Raw genomic sequence first — 17,325 nt, 5'->3', positions numbered from 1 at the left:
GGGCATGTCTACCAGGTAGAGGCCCTGGGGGGAGGCTGGGTTTGGTCATCAAGGACCTGAGACAAAGGGACTCTCCTCCCCAGCTGCCATTTCCTCCTCAGCAATTCCTGTTTCCTGAGAGCTCCTCAGCATGTTTGATGTGCAGGAAGAAGAGGCCCTGCTCTGACAGGGCCCCAGGGACACCTTTAGTGCTCTGAGCCACAGTCAGCACCTCCTCCCCAGGGAGCCTACAAACCAGCCTACCCCGGATTCCCTTTTCTCTACAGAGGCTCCCCCACGCAAATTTACACTCGGAACTCGGGGTTAAAACCACGTTCACACTCACGCCAACTCGGGCTCCCTCTCCCCCTGACATGGTATCTGAGATCATGGACCTCGTGGTCAGGAACATGCATCAGTGCTGGTTCCTCCTCTTTCTTTTGGCAGCTCCTGGATGTGAGTATCCCCTGGACAGAGGTTTCAAGTTGGGTATGGGGCCTATGAGCCTGTGACTCACTGTGGGTCTCTGTCCCCAGGGGTCCTGTCCGAGGTACAGCTGCAGGAATTGGGACCAAGCCTGGTGACGCTCTCGCAGACGCTGTCCCTCACCTGCTTGGTCTCTGGGTTCGCTCTAACAGACTATGATGTGCACTGGGTCCGCCAGTCCCCTGGAAAAAGGCTGGATTGGATTGGTGATATATGGTATAATGGAAACACAGACTACAAGCCAAGTCTTCAGTCCCGACTCAGCATCTCCAGGGACACCTCCAAGAATCAAATTTACCTAAAACTGAGCAACTCAGTAACTGAGGACACAGCCGTGTATTATTGTGCAAGATACACACAGTGAGGCAAGTCCCTGTGAGCCCAGACACAAACCTGCTGAGGGAGACAGGGGAGCTGCAGGGGTGCTTGTGACTACCAGGGGGCGCTCTACTCCTGCGACTCCAGGGCTGTGCATCAGGAGCAGGTGGGCAGGGGCAGAAGCTTTTAAGTGGGCATCAACTTTACTGTTTTGTTGAAATATAGCACTGTAGTACTGTCCTCCCGTTGTTCATCGATTGCTCGAATGGACACCAGTAACGTCTTCATTATAAGATTTGTTGATACTGTTTTTGGCGTATCGAATATCTCACTGACAGCTTACCAGGGTCCTCTGTGAGGCAGGATATCTAGGTAGCTTTCTCGGCTCTCCAAGAGGGATGAAGGAGTCGAACCCAGGTCGAATGTCCTACTCGTTGTGCTATTGTTCCAGCCCTTGTTGAAATATATGAAAAAATTAATATTTCATGTATAAACGTTTCAGTCATTACTTTCCTATTACAGATTTGCTCATTCCTCTTCCTATCTCAGAGTCCACTAGAGAGTGTTATGTCCTGCTAGGTCAGGTGAGGCTGATTTTTCTTCCAATAAAGATCATTCCTTTTCACATAAAGGAGAAATTTCTCCCGTTACGCTCTTTATTGTCACTGAGGGAACACGATGACAATAGTCTGAGTGTTGATACTTTTGGGTTCCACACTCCATGCGCTTCTCCCAGCACCAAATCCCCACAGACCCCCACACTCTGCTGTGGCCCCTGTGCTCAGTCTCTTCTTTCCAGTGTGGCCCCTGTGCTCAGTCTCTTCTTCCCAGTGATCTAAGCCCCCACCCGACTCCTCAGGGAATCCCAGAGTGTGGTTAGGGTGCAGGGGCCATTATCATTGGATCCTGTCCATAATGACACTTTGTTCTCTCTGTACCACAATTAATGAGATTGTCTAAATTGGTCCTTACTCTATGACAAACTTGCTTAATCTGATATTCCCTAGTTCAATTCATGGTGCAGAAAACACTGATATTTTGACTTTTCTTGTAACTGCACAGTATCCCATTGTGCATATACACCAAAACTTCTTATTCATGAAATTTCCATTAGGCATTAGGATTTTCCCCATGCCCTGACCATGATACTAAATGCCATAATGGACATAAGTTTACATATATTTTATCAAATTCATATTTTTATTGATAGCACAGTGGTAGGGCGTTTGCCTTGTGCGCAGCCAGCCCAGCCAAGCCAGGTTTGATTCTTCCACCCTCTTGGAGAGCCTGGCAAACTATCGAGAGTATCTCGCCGCACAGCAAAGCCTGGCAAGCTACCCGTGATGTATTCAATATCCCGAACACAGTAACAACAACTCTCAAATGGAGACGTTACTGGGCCCTCTCGAGCAAAAATTGATAAACAACGGGAGGACTGTGTTTGTTTTTGTTTGCAGTGTGCTCAATGGGCCAAATATAGAATTACTTGTAACTTGGAAATTCTATTTTTACTTTTTAGAGAAATCTCATAGTGCTTTCCATAGATGGGTTCCCATAAGCAGAAATGGTGTTTCCATTGACAACCTTCTGACACTGGTTATTTCCAGTAATTTTGATAGAAGCCATTCTCACTGGGGAGAGATGATTTTATTGTCCTTTATATTAACATTTCCCTCAGAATGAGTGTTGATAGACAGTTTTTCATATGCCTAAACAGGCCATGGAAATATTTCTTTAGTAAAGTGTCTGTTTATTCCCCACACCATTTTATGTTAGGTGATTTGTTCTAAAATTGACCTTGGTGACTTCTATAAATATCTTAGATACTAGTTTGGATCTGATGTTTGTTGGGTACACATTTTCTCCGAAGCAGTAGGGTATCTGAATTTTAATGTCATTTATATTGTCCTTAAAATCTTTTAATTGATTTAGTCCCATTTATTTATATTAATTTCTCTTATCTCTGCAATAGAGTGAAATGAGCCTTCTAAGATTGGTTTCATGGAGAGAACTTCTAAGGTTTTTCCTCTGTGTATGTTAAAGATTCTGCTGTCAAAGCTGGACCATAAGTCCACTTTCAATTAAATTCTGTATCTGGTGTTAGGGATGGATTCAATTCTGTCTTCTATGGGTTTTTTTTGTATGTGGTTTTGTTTTCCCAGCACCATTTGTTGAAGAGATTTTCCTGGCTTCACTCCTTGGGATGGAATCCTTTCCCAAAGTTTCACCATAAAAGATCTAAAGATTTATTTGAGCTCTCAATTCTATACACTTGGACTTAGAGTTTATATTCCTGAAACTCATGGGATTAATTTCTATAATTTCATGATATTGTTCCCTGGGGAATTTCACAGGCCTCAGTGAGGCCCTGTCAGCACCAGAACCCACGGTTATTTCTGCCACCCGACCTCTGGCCCTCTCAGGCCCACTGAGAAAACATCACAGGCTTTGTGGCTGCCAGAAGTTCCTAGAGTCACAGTCCTAGGTGAGTAGAGTGAGGAACTTCACCCAATCCATGCCCAGAGAGCAACAATTCTCTCAGTGCTCTCTGACCTGATGCAAACACTGACAGGGAAACTCAGGACTCTCAGGGAGAGAAGGAAGGAAACAATGATCACTGTCCCTAAAACGGAACTGAAGGAGAGAAAGGACAGACTCCACGGGTGAATGAGGAAACACAGAGAGAATTGAGCACTGCAGTTGTGTAATGTGCGTAACATCTTGGCTACTGTACTGCAGTGAACACGACTGTGATCATCTCCACTAGTTAATGCTTTTGGGTTTCCAGGAGACACATAAAGTACCCAAGGCTCATCTTTTCTGATAGGGAAGTGATGAGCCCTGGTGAATCTCTGAGAAGGCAGTGGGGAGTGAGTCCAGAGCTGATTTTGTTTCGCTTGTGCTTGTGGAAGGAGGAACTACATCCTAGCACTTCGCTGTGTGCACAGAGGCTGAGTAGGCCCTGTGCTGTGAAGACACATGAGGTGTGTCCCAACTCTGGATCTGGAATGATTCATCCGCACTGATCACAATTCCACCTGAGGATTCACCAACACTCTAGGCTGTTTTTGCACCCAACATTGAAGGTGACTTTGTATTTGTGAATGTGGTCAGGCTGTGACAAACATTTTGTATTGCCAACAAGAAGTTACTCTCGGCTGAGTTCAAACATATGGTCTCTGTATTCTTCTTTCAATTTGCCTCATGTAACGTAATAATTTTGGAATCAACGTGGAGCCAAACTTTTTACCAATTTAATGCTTTTTGTGTTCTGACTCTCTTTTTTAACTGACCCAATCAATGTAAATGAAATGATTATAAGAATCAAAAGATAACCAAGAACCAGGGGGAAAATATCCTCCCATGCCTCATCTGATGTAAGATTAATAAAACATATATAAAGCACTTATAGGAATTATCAAGAAAAAATCAACCCCATCAAAAATGGAAGTTTTAAACAGATAACATCCTTAGAGTAGACTTTGAGGCAGATAATTGAATGAACAAATTCTCCACAACTCTTATAAGAGAAATGCAAATTAAAACAATAATGAGATACAACTTCATACCAGGAGCTGGATAGACTCAGAGACTATAAAATACAGCTCCCAGACGAGACCAGTGCGGTCAGTCTCCTGCCCCTGCGCCTGGCTGTTCCTCGCTGGGGTCCCTTGGAGGGGAGCGGGTGGAGCTTTCCTTCCCGCCCCGACCAGGGCACCGGCAGACGAAGACCTCCAGGACCAGCCACCACCATGCTGAGACAACTCTCCGCACACATGAACGTACTGGCAGAGGGACAAAGCCACGCGGGTTTCGGGGCCGAGATCTCCAAGCCTACTCGAATTGGAGTCGAGCATCCTCCACCCAGATCCTTCAAATTCCAGTAGGCGGGGGTCACACCCACCACCTGGCCCCCTGGCGCCGTGTAATCCCATCAGCGGCCAAGACTCAGAGACTACAAAATGCAGCTCCCGGATGAGACCAGTGCAGTCAGTCTCCTGCCCCTGCGCCTGGCTGTTCCTCGCCGGGGTCCCTTGGAGGGGAGCGGGTTGAGCTTTCCTCCCCACCCCGACCAGGGCTCCGGCAGCCGAAGACCTCCAGGACCAGCCACCACCATGCTGAGACCACTCTCCGCACACATGAAGGTACTGGCAGAGGGACAAAGCCACGCGGGTTCCGGGGCCGAGATCTCCAAGCCTACTCGAATTGGAGTCGAGCATCCTCCACCCAGATCCTCCAAATTCCAGTAGGCGGGGGTCACACCCACCACCTGGCCCCCTGGCACCGTGTAATCCCATCAATGGCCAAGAGTCACAGACTATAAAATACAGCTCCCGGACGAGACCAGTGCAGTCAGTCTCCTGCCCCTGCGCCTGGCTGTTCCTCGCTGGGGTCCCTTGGAGGGGAGCGAGTTGAGCTTTCCTCCCCGCCCCGACCTGGGCTTCGGCAGCCGAAGACCTCCAGGACCAGTCACCACCATGCTGAGACCACTCTCCGCACACATGAAGGTACTGGCAGAGGGACAAAGCCACGCGGGTTTCGGGGCCGAGATCTCCAAGCCTACTCGAATTGGAGTCGAGCATCCTCCACCCAGATCCTTCAAATTCCAGTAGGCGGGGGTCACACCCACCACCTGGCCCCCTGGTGCCATGTAATCCCATCAATGGCCAAGACTCAGAGACTATAAAATCCAGTTCCCGGACGAGACCAGTGCAGTCAATCTCCTGCCCCTGCGCCTGGCTGTTCCTCGCTGGGGTCCCTTGGAGGGGAGCGGGTGGAGCTTTCCTCCCCGCCCCGACCAGGGCTCCAGCAGCCGAAGACCTCCAGGACCAGTCACCACCATGCTGAGACCACTCTCCGCACACATGAAGGTACTGGCAGAGGGACAAAGCCACGCGGGTTCCGGGGCCGAGATCTCCAAGCCTACTCGAATTGGAGTCGAGCGTCCTCCACCCAGATCCTCCAAATTCCAGTAGGCAGGGTCACACCCAACACCTGGCCCCCTGGCACCGTGTAATCCCTTCAACGGCCAAGACTCAGAGACTATAATATCCAGCTCCCAGAACATCTTATCAGGATATCTTTTTATGATAACTTATTATCTCATTCCTACTGTGGACAAACTTGCAGGCTATCACATATAGCCTGCCCACAGGGCAGAGTCTGGGAAACTCCCCATGGCGCACCAAATATGCCAAATACCAGTAACAATGATGGGTCTCATTCTCCTAAAGAGCCTTGAATATAATCTCAGGGCTAGGATGAAAGAGACGTTACTGGGGCCTGCTCGAGGCAATCGACGAATAACAGGATGTTGAATGAATGAATGAATGAATGAACTTCATACCAGGGAGAAGGGCATACAAAGAACCAAACATTCTGTGTTGGCATAGATGTGAGGGAAATGCAATCCTTATTCTCTGCTGATTGGAATTTATCAAAGGGATAGACCTCTTTCGAAAAATCTTGGATACTTACCTTTACCTTTACCTTTACCTTTACTTTCCAATACATGTAGAATTAACCTAGAAATTCCAGTGTTTGTATCAACCCCAAAGGACCCCAAACAGTAATTTGTGATTATATTTGCATGCCTATGTCTACTGCATCACAATAGCCAAATATGAAACAAACAGAGTGTTTAAGAAGAGACACCTCGATGAAATACAGTACATCTACAAAATGGAATACTATATGGCCATGAGGGAAAATGAAATCATGAAATTCGCTTATAAATGGGTGGACATGGAGATTTCAGGCTGAGTGAAATGACTCAGAAGGAAAGGGATAGATATAGAATAATTGCACTCTTCCGTGGGATTTGTACTTTTCTAAGAGATTAGTACTTGCGGTTCTCGCGCACCAGGAACTCGCTCTTGAGCATGCGCTGCGGCCCGCCGCCCTCGTGGGCGCCCGCTGCCAGATGCTCGGGGCTGGATGAAGTCGCCCAGCGCGTCTCAGAACTCGACCACCACAGCCACGGACAGCGTGAGGCGGCTCTTGGAGCCGCTCGCCCACCTCAGTGATCTTCAGGAAGCGGCCCTTGGCGTTCTGCTTCACGTCCAGGTAGAAGCGCTTGTTCTGGATGTCCAGCCGCTTGGACGCCAGCTCCTGAGTCTCCTGCTCGCCGCTGCCGCCGGCGCTGCCGCGGTCCGCCATTTTCTCCGGCCGCCCGCCGCAGCTGCCCGCTGCCCGCTGCCCGCTGAGCTCGCGGCCCCGCCCTCCGGCCCGGGGCTCGCTCTCCGGGGCCCCCCCAGCCTCGCCCGCCGGCTGCTCACGTGCTCCCACCGCTCATCACTGGTCTATGGCTGGAGTGATAGCACAGCGGGTAGGGTAGTTCGCCTTACAAGCGGTCAACATGGCCGACCCGAGTTCGATTCCTCCGCCCCTCTTGGAGAGCCCGGCAAGCTACCGAGAGTATCTCGCCCGCATGGCAGAGCCTGGCAAGCTCCCCGTGAGGTATTCGGGCCCGCTCGAGCAAATCGATGAACAACCGGAGGGCATTTACTTTTTACCTTTATCTAAGAGATTAATATTCAGTGCCAGGAAACACAGCGGCCTTAATGACAAGTCAAGGGGTGGAAGCTTGCTTCACGTGTGTGGGGCGTGAAGGACAGAGAAGGACCAGTATGACAAGAAAAGGTAAGTATGATCACTCTGGACAAGAACTGAGCATTGAAAGTAGGAAAAGGGATATACATGATAACCTTTCAGTGTGTGTATTGCAATCCATACCAGAGAGAGTGAGCGAGCAAGAAAGAGAGAGACAGAGGGAGAGGGAGAAAGAAAGAGAGAAACCATACAGGATCCTAGAGATCAATAAAGGAGAATGATGGCTCACATGATGGCTCTCTGATTCTGTGCTTAGACTGTCCTTCCTGTCACAATCCTGTGCCATCTCTGTCTCTCTGTCTCTCTCTCCCTTTCTCTCTCCCCCCATCCCCACTCTCTCTCGCCCTCCTTGCCTTTTTTAACACTGTAGCACTGTTCTCCCATTGTTCCTCAATTTGCTGGAGCAGACACCAGTAACATCTCCATTGTGAGACTTGTTGTTACTGTTTTTGACATACCTATCACGCCACGAGGTGCTTGCCAGACTCTGCTGTGTGGGAAAGATACTCTCGATAGCTTGCTGGGCTCTCCGAGAGAGCAAAGGAATCGAACCCAGGCCACATGCAAGGCAAATGCTCTACCCGCTGTGCCATCGCTACAGTTCATTTTGTAAGTAAATTTATTTAGATAATACATTTACTTATCTCTATCTTCCTTTTCCTAGTATCACAGAGAGACAGAAAGTGAATCTCACTTGTTCAAGTTTTCACTTGTTTATGTTCTTATGTGTGCTGGGTGGAAAGATGTTTTCAAGACTTCTAACATGTCTGACCATCAGGACTCAAGGATTTTTCCCATTTGGAGAAGCCTATGTTCTCTCATGGACACGGCTCTCTCTTTCTCTCCCCTTGCATACCTCTAAGTAAATTTCTTTAAATAATACTATTCTTTATCACTGAAAAAGTCAGAGTTCAAGTCATATGTTCCATAAAACTGTATTAATTTTATCCTAATCATTTCTTATTTACTTAAATTTGCTCCACAAATGCTGCTATAGAATAAACTTGTTGGGAGCTTTGTTAGACTCATGCTTGCTTTTTGAAAAAGTCTTCTTAACTAAGCAAATTTAATATAAATTTTGTTTATCTTAAAGTTTTATTTAAGTGATTAAGTGAAAGTTTTATTTAACTCCTTTTTTATTTTGAGTTTTTTACTATTTTTGAGTGAATTAAATATGTATTGTATCACTTTTACATAATCTCAGCAACAAAAATTCAATGTCACCTTTTAATTTATCACTTAATCACTTAACTTCCCATTAATTGTAGATTTCCTTGAGCGGGCGCCAGTAACGTCTCCATTTGTCCCTGTCACGTGCTAGTGTAGCCCAATGGCATTTGTTCGCTCTAGGAACATGAAGAGCCTCATACCGATCGTTCATGATCTTGATGAAGAAGTCTGACCATCTGGTAGGTGGGCAGCCACGCGGTCTTTTGACATCCCATAGAATCCAGTCAGTAAAAGCTCTAGTCCATCGTCATCTTTAAATCTCATTACGTGACCAGCCCATCTGATTTTTTACACCTTGGCAAACGAGACAGCGTCCCTGATTCTTTATCACCGAGGGAGGTTGGAACTCTGGATTCTTTCTCACATTTGAGTGAAACGTGATATTCCAAGCATAGCTCTTTCAGTTCCTCTATGGGAGACCTGAATAGCGTTCTCATCCTGTTTGCGTAGGGCCCAGGTCTCTGAGGCATATGTTAATGCAGGAAGAACAGTGGAATCAAATAGACGTGCCCTGAGCCGGAAGTTCTTCGTCTTCTTAGCTATTTCTTCGACATACATGAAGGCGTTCCAAGCTGCTCTCTTCCTCCTGCGCAGCTCGGGTGCCAGGTCATTTGTCATGTTGACTTCTCGACCTAGGTACACATAGCTGTTGCATTCGGAGATGGTCGTTCCGTTGACAGCAAATGGGGCATCAGGAACAAGACTGTTTCTCATAAACATTGTCTTCGTAAGATTCAGCTGTAGTCCTACCTTTCCACACTCACGGTCAAAGTCGGCCAGCATTTGTGCCGCTTGGCTGATATTTGGTGTTATTAAAACAATGTCATCAGCAAAGCGGAGATGGTGTAGTTGCCGACCATCTATCTTCACTCCCATTCCTTCCCATTCCAGTCGTCGCATGATGTTCTTGAGAGTGGCACTGAAGAGTTTTGGTGAAATGGTATCACCCTGCCGAACCCCTCTCTTGACATCAATGATTACTTCTTTGTAGAATGGTGAGATCCTGGTAGTGAATCCGCAATACAGCTCACGGAAGATCTTGATTTATTGGGCTTGAATGCCCTGATTGACTAAGGACTTCAATAACCGCTTCCCTCTCAACAGAATCCAAGGCTTTCTTGAAATCAATGAACGTTAGACAGAGCGGCATCTTGAACTCCTGAGAAACGTCAATGAGCTTGGTTATCGTGTGGATATGGTCGATGGTGCTGAATCCTTTGTGGAACCCGGCTTGCTCACATGGTTGTCCTTCATCTAGTGTACTGCCAATCCTATTTAGGATGACTCGAGTGAACAACTTGTAGATGACAGACAATAGGCAGATTGGGAGATAGTTACCAATGTCATGGATGTCTCCCTTCTTGAACAGTAGTACGGCACTGCTGGTTTTCCATTGGGATGGAATCTTGCATTCAGACAGCATGTGAAGAGCCGAGCCAGTGTATTGATGAGTACTGATGGCAGGTTCTCCAGGTGTTCAGGTCTGACCTTGTCTGGGCCGGGAGCTGTTTATTTCTTTACTGATGAAATTGCGTGTCGGATTTCGGAAGGGAGAACGTTGGGAACGACATATCCATCCTGTGGAATTTGGTATGTCGGCAAGTGGACATGGCCCCTGCTCAAGCAAATTGATGAACAACGGGATGAGTGACACAGTAATATATATGTATATATATATATATATCAAAATACATATAATATATTTGATTTGCTAATAATTTTTGAGGATACATTGACCTGAGCGATTCCTAGGTGCAAGCCAGGGGTAAGCCCTCAGAACATCCTGTGTGGCTCAATACCAAACCAAAAGGGCCATAAAAGAATAAGATTCTTGAACAATATGATTCTAAAATAAACAACCAGGATTCAATACTGTGTTAGAGACGTGATAAGTTAATGCACCTGTGAGCCCAGAGTCTCTCCCTTCATGTGAGGACCGGCCTGCAGGAGGCGCCAAGTTCCTAGAGCACAGAGTTGCAGGCTAGAAGGTTTGGAAGAAATGGGTGTAGATATGCAGAAATCTCTCAGAAATGGGATTTCCATCTTTAATAAAACTAAATTTTGCTTTCTCAGGAAAACCAAAATTAAAATCAGTATAGGACACAGAAGGTGGAATTGTGCATATTTGTCTTGAGAATAGAACACTTAACATATTGATAAGGCAGTACAACCTGCATGCAGGTGGTGTTTCTGGACTTCTTAATATCTCCAGTGGAAACCACTGGAGCATTAGGGTGATTTTGAAGTCTCTTTGTAGTATCCCTTCGGCAGTTACAAGATCCCAGAAATATTTACAAAGCCTACTTGTGTTCAGATGGGTCCAGGACATACAGATGTGGGTCCCTGAGAGAAGGTCCTGAAAGGGCTTGGCCCTCTTAGGGTGAGTTCTGTGGGCACAGAGTCCTGGGAAAGGGCAGGGTCTCATCTCCTCAAATAAGGATCAGAACGTGGACGTCTTCACTCCCCTTGAGGATGGACCCGGTGGCTTCCACCAGCCCCTTCTCAGGTTGGACCAGGCCTTCAGTTTTGAGTTCTCCCTCCTCATGAATATGCAAATTACACGAGGGACACTGAGTTAAATAGAGATTGTCTGTGACCTGACAACATCACTCAGCAGGCTCACACACACCTTCAGAAGCTCCTGAGTGCACGGTCCCCACCATGGACTGGACCTGGAGAATTCTCTTCCTGGTGTCAGTGGCTGAAGGTAAGAGTACCCATGCCTTGGGCTGAGGGAACGGGGCCAGTCAAGTGGAGTCTACCCACTCCTGTCTGCTGTCCACAGGTGTGAACTCCCAGGTGCAGATGGTGCAGTTGGGAACTGAGGTGGGAAAACCTGGGACATCAGTGAAGATCTCCTGCAAGCGTCCAGATACACGTTCACCAGCAACTATATAAGCTGGGTGCGGCAGGCCTCAGGACAAGGGCTCGAGTTGGTGGGATGGATATAGCCTGGTGATGGTAATACAAACTACGCACAGAAGTTCCAGGGCAGACTAACCTTCACTGCAGACAAGTCCAAGGACACAGCCTAATGGAACTGAACAGGCTGAGCACTGAGGATACGGCCGTGTATAACTGTGTGAGAGACACAGTGTGACAACCACATTCTGAACATGTCAGAAAACTGAGGGGGAGGCAGCTGTGCCGGGTAAGGAGATGACAGGGACGCTGATCCTCCTGAGTTCCTCCTCAGAGAGTCAGGGTCTCAGACAGAATGGGGCTCATGGGGCCAGGCTTCATCTGAGGAAAAGGCCCAGGATCTCTCTATGTTCTTCAGCAACAGCCAAGAGGAAGTTGCCTTCTCTCTAGAACACCTGGTGTTATTCATATTTTCTTCTAGGATTGTGTAGTGGAACGCCCCAGATGGTACTGGATGAACCACATGGAATTTTGGCAGGTACCTGGACTTTAGGTCTACCCATGGCAGACTCCCAATGTTTCACATTTTCTTTGAAATTTTGTCTCTGCAAGAAGTCCTTTTCTCTGAGAAGAAATCCTGGTGTTGGCCAGACTCCTTTCCTGAGTTTCTGTGGAGCTCTGCCCCTTTGTACATCTTCATATCTCTATGTTTCTGAGCTGGAATTCTGCCATTGTAGAAGAGACAGTGGAGGAGATGACCCTACATGAAAGGAACCATGGTCACATTTCTATGATCACATGGTGGTAGGGAAATTGTCAGGGTCAGTTGTCTGTGAAGCCCTGATGTTGGGGGCATCTCAGCCCAGCTCAGGGGAAGGTCGTTACCCAAGCACAGACACACAGTCTGGAATGTGCCCTGGAGGGCTGGCAGTAGAATGGACCAGCAGACAGGATCTAGAGCGAGGCCTCAGTTGCAGCTCCCTCTGCCCCAGGACTTATGCACCTGAGCTGAGTTTACACTGGGTCTGATCTCACCAGTTTACTGATAATCCTGGAAATATATGGTATGGAGTGAGACATTATTTTTTTGCAGCCATTCAATATGGGAATAAATAATCAAAATGAATCACTTTCTCTCAATTTATATCCAGGACATATATCCATGGATGTATCACTTGATCACTTGACTTTCCGTTAATCATCTATTTGCTTGAGCGGGCACCAGTAACGTCTCCAATTGTCCCTGTCGTGTGCTAGTGTAGCCCAATGGCATCTGTTCGTTCTAGGAACACGAAGAGCCTTGAACCAATCGCTAGGGGTCTTGATGAAAAATTCTGACCATGTGGTAGGTGGGCAACCACGCGGTCTTTTGACTTCCTGTGGAATCAAATCAGTAACAAGTCTAGTCCAGTGGTCGTCTCCAAATCTCATTACGTGTCCAGCCCATCTGATTTTCGACGCCTTGGCAAACGAGACAGCATCCCTGATTCTTGACTGTCTACGGAGGTCGGAACTCCAGATTCTTCCTCTCATTTGAGTGAAACGTGATACTCCAAGCATAGTTCTTTCCATTCCTCTTTGGGAGACCCGAATAGCGTTCTCATCCTGTTTTCATAGGGCCCAGGTTCATAGGGAGTTGCATCCATGGATGTATATCTATGCACAAATGCATAGACTAGATGAGTGGAAAAGAGCAACCTATATATATACATAAACACATATGTATATATGCTATATATATATATATATATATATATATATATATGCTATCTAGAACGTCCCGTTTTGATGCCAGGGTAGCTTTGCCACTCGCCTGGGTCCATCCCAGTCCCTTTTGGGGTGTTAGGAAATACAGCAACTAAATCCTGAGTCAAGTGATTATGATCAAGAAATTATGCCCAGGAGTAGATATATGATATATATCAGATTCAATCAAGTCCCAAATACTAGGAGCATAGCATTAACAGTCGACGTATATATATACATATATATGTCTCCTATTCATGTCCACTGGGAAGCCTCAGACAGCATGACTCTGTGATTGGCTATCAGTCATATAGATTACAGTATTACTGGGAATATATGTGCTTTCATAGTTGGACTATGACCTTAATTTCTTGCAGAATCCAAGCCTTGTACCTGTACTTTCAATAATGTTACCAAATTTATCAAAATTGTCAATTTACAAAAAGTGAGCAAAACATTTCCCAATGATAGGGAAAATGCCTTTATCTGATGTGAAAGTATTTTCATTCCTTCCTCTAAGAGAACATTGAACATACTTGCATCAGGATGACTCTTCAATTACTGAAGACACAATAAGCACATGATTGGGGAAAGTTGCAACCGAGGTCAATGCAGAGCACAGAAGGGGCCTGGCCTGAAGACCAGCCTGGATTGTCAATGTGGAAGAGAAGAAAAGTGCAGACAGATTCCCTGAGATAGGGCAGTCCAGAAATCAGACCTCAAGGATTGTTCTCAATGCACCCTTCATGCCTCTGCACAGAGCAGGCGCCTGGATGGGGGTCCTTGGTGACTGAACTGCTACCTACGGTTCTGGATTGTCAGCCCATTCTCAGTCTCCCCACTGTCCTCCGTGTATAGTGACAACTCCAAGTGTCACCTGGGAAGGCCATGTTCTCAGATCACCAACCACTCTCCTAGTGCTACACACTTCCAGCTGAATCCAGAAAGTCTGGGGCATTGCCCTGAAGACATTTTACTCGTAAATTTCACATACATGAAGAACACCTGGAAAGAGTCCTAATCCTGTCTACCCTCTGTGGGCGTTACCACGCTTCCTGAGTTGAAAATCACTCAACTTTCTGCAATATAGAAAAAAACTAGAGGATGTGATGCTGAGTGAATCCGTCAGCATGAAAGGGAGAGATACAGAATGATCTGTCTCATAAAATGGGGCTTAAAGGATATACAGCAAGGTAGCAACAAGGGCTCAGAGCAGCAAAATAGGAGAAATGGGAGAACTGATCCTCACAATTGAGTATTTTGGGGAAATGGCTTTAACCCTGACTTCAATCTCTGAATCTCCACAACATCCTATTCCCTGAACTCCAAGACTTGAACCGGTTTCAACCTCCCACGCCCCGCACCAAGTGCCAGGGGCACAGAATGGTTGTCTCAGCTGCACACATACAGGGCACTGCAACAAGAATTGCTCCTTTATGAGCAGAATTGTGGGGGTCTCCTAGCCCTGACCCAGGTCTAAACATCCACCCGTGTCCTGGGACAAACAGGAACCTCAGTTCCCCTCACTCATTGCCTGAAGGAAACTTTCAGTTTCCTATTCTGGGGAGGCTCAAGGTACACAGGTTCCTGTATTCAGCATCTCCTCAGGGGATCCTCAGGTCATATTCGAAATAATAAGAAAGGAAATGCTTTGGCTGACACTGGGGGCATGTTTTCTACCTTTTCTATTTTCTCAGGAAAATTCTCTCCTCTCAAAGAGTTAAAAATTGAGTGAAAAATCCTGTCTTCCCTGAAGAGGGTTCAGCATGAAGTGAGGAGCATCTTAGTGCGACTGGGGAAACGTCCCCCTTGCGGAGGTCATTGATCCAACGCTTGGACTCCCGTGTCCCTGCATTCGTTATCTCGTAACCACAGGAACTTGGGAACAAGGAGATGGTTCATCTTTCTTAGGCAGTAAATGCTTAAATGTTTATGAGCGCAGTGTGGCTGAGACATAGCCGCCCACTTGGACTCTTGACAGAGTTTATTAGGAGAGCAATGGTCCATAGAGGCTGAGGGAGGATGCCCGTGTGCACTAAGGAGCAGGTGGCAGAGAGAAGCAGGGGATTGTTATGACTGGAAGAAGCTGCTGGAGCACTGACCCTGATGCTCTGAGACAGAGGTAAGGTTGAAGTACTGCTGACACCAGATATATCTCTCTCCTAATTCTGGAGCCATTGGGCACCAGCAAATCAAGGCCAATTGATATACATTATTCTCAGAAATGTCACAAGTTTGGGCCTGGGGAACTCTCTACAGGTCCAGTGTCTTCTAGTGGTCAAGGGTCTGTGCCAGGGAGAACTCCAACACCTCCAGGCATTCAGTGGGACACAGTCCCCTTAATAATGAGCCTAAAGGGGGTGGTCTTCTGAGAATTCTGTGGCTAACCAAAATGATTCTAAAGCAGTCAAGATTAGAAAACTCTCAGAGCTGTGCTCCAGACAAGAATAATGTAGGAAATTTCCATCACTGTGTCATGCTTTAAATGTGATTGCTTGTTGTGTGATCACCTCAAGGCTACAGCTGTGTGAATATCCCAGTCCTGCTCTTAAGCTATGGAACTCTTCTGAGTGTTTGTTGGATATTAACGGAAAGCATTTTAGGCTTCCTCTGTGAATTGCCCCTTTCCTCCTCCCTGAGAAGCTTGCTAGCATCCCTAATTTAGTTGTAGTTTATCTTTAAACTTTTGTATTTTTGCCTCTTATTGTCTTAGCTCCCCAAGTTAGTCTTGATTACTTATAAGGCAAAACTTTCTGTTATTTCTAAGCTTTGTATTTGCACTGCTTTGTATTTGAAGTGCTGTGTATTTGTACCTGTTTTTCTATTTCTCCTAGGGCCTTTTTATATTTTTACTATAGAGTGATGTTCTTTGGTTAAACACAGAAAGACTGTTAATGCTATGCTCCTAGTATTTGGGACTTGATTGAATCTGATATATATCATATATCTACTCCTGGGCATAATTTCTTGATCATAATCACTTGACTCAGGATTTAGTTGCTGTATTTCCTAACACCCCAAAAGGGACTGGGATGGACCCAGGCGAGTGGCAAAGCTACCCTGGCATCAAAACGGGACGTTCTAGAAAGCATAAATGCATGGTCTTGATGCAAACTGAAGCAGGGCCCCCATGGGGAAGGACCAGCTGAACTGGCCTGAGGATTTAGTCTGGATTTATGATAAAAGCCTTGCTTTCTGTCAGAGCCCAGAGAACTGTGTTTGGGGATCTTTGTCTCTTACTGTGCTTATCCAAATAACTACAAGTATTGATAACTTATACAAGAGGGAAAGATAAAAGCAATGTTTCTGAGAGACAGAGTATCTCCTGGAGTTAATCTCTCCAAGAGAATTTCCTCTGTCAAGTATTTATCTATGTAAATGATCAGTCACAACTATGTCCTTAGCTCCATCCCCCTTGAGATATTCCATAAGTATGCTAATAACTCTGCATTAAAACAGGCTATTTTCAACATCCATCACATGTGCTCCTTTCACCCCACTCCACCACTCCCCCCCCATGGGGAAGCCTGGGTAGGTTGGGAAGTGGCTCTGGGCCAGGCATCTCAGCAGGGGCCCTGACCTTATACTCCAAACTGGGGCCAGGGAGATGTTACAGTGGGCAGGGCCTTGCTTTGCATTTGGCCTGATCAATCTAGAGATTGATTTCTGTCATTCCCACCCCAAACCCCAACACACACAAACCCTGAGCCACACAAGAGTGATTCTCTGAGCATAGAATTAAGAATAAGCCCTGAGCTTAAAAATAAGTGTGATCTATATTTTTTAAAAAATCAACTGTAAAACTTTCCAGGCTATTTTCTTGATCAAGGCTGTTGAGGCTAGGTTGCAACCAGGACATGCCACAGAGTTTGTCTCACCTTTTGAGACTGTCCCTGAGGGACAGAGGACAAAGGCTTCATAGTCTTTGGCTTTATACTGGTGAATTAAAACAGCATCTGAGTTTTCCCAACTCTACTTTGAGTTTGAAACCATGACGTCAGTTCTCTGAGAAATGAGAGATACTTCTTCCTTAGATGCTTCCTAAATGTCTTCTGTTATGTTTTTTCATCATGCTATCAACCTGTCTTCTCT

At 46.3% G+C, this 17,325-nt stretch overlaps 1 pseudogene; it reads left to right on the top strand.

Moving 5' to 3' along the window:
- Positions 1–11,286: 11,286 nt before the first annotated feature.
- LOC130016581 (immunoglobulin heavy variable 1-2-like) lies at positions 11,287–11,725 on the top strand (annotated as a pseudogene).
- The last annotated feature ends 5,600 nt before the right edge of the window (positions 11,726–17,325 follow it).

Source organism: Sorex fumeus, unplaced genomic scaffold (assembly GCF_029834395.1).
Source record: "Sorex fumeus unplaced genomic scaffold, SorFum_2.1 ptg000157l, whole genome shotgun sequence".
Lineage (NCBI taxonomy): Eukaryota > Metazoa > Chordata > Mammalia > Eulipotyphla > Soricidae > Sorex > Sorex fumeus.
This window is presented reverse-complemented; position numbering and strand designations above follow the sequence as displayed.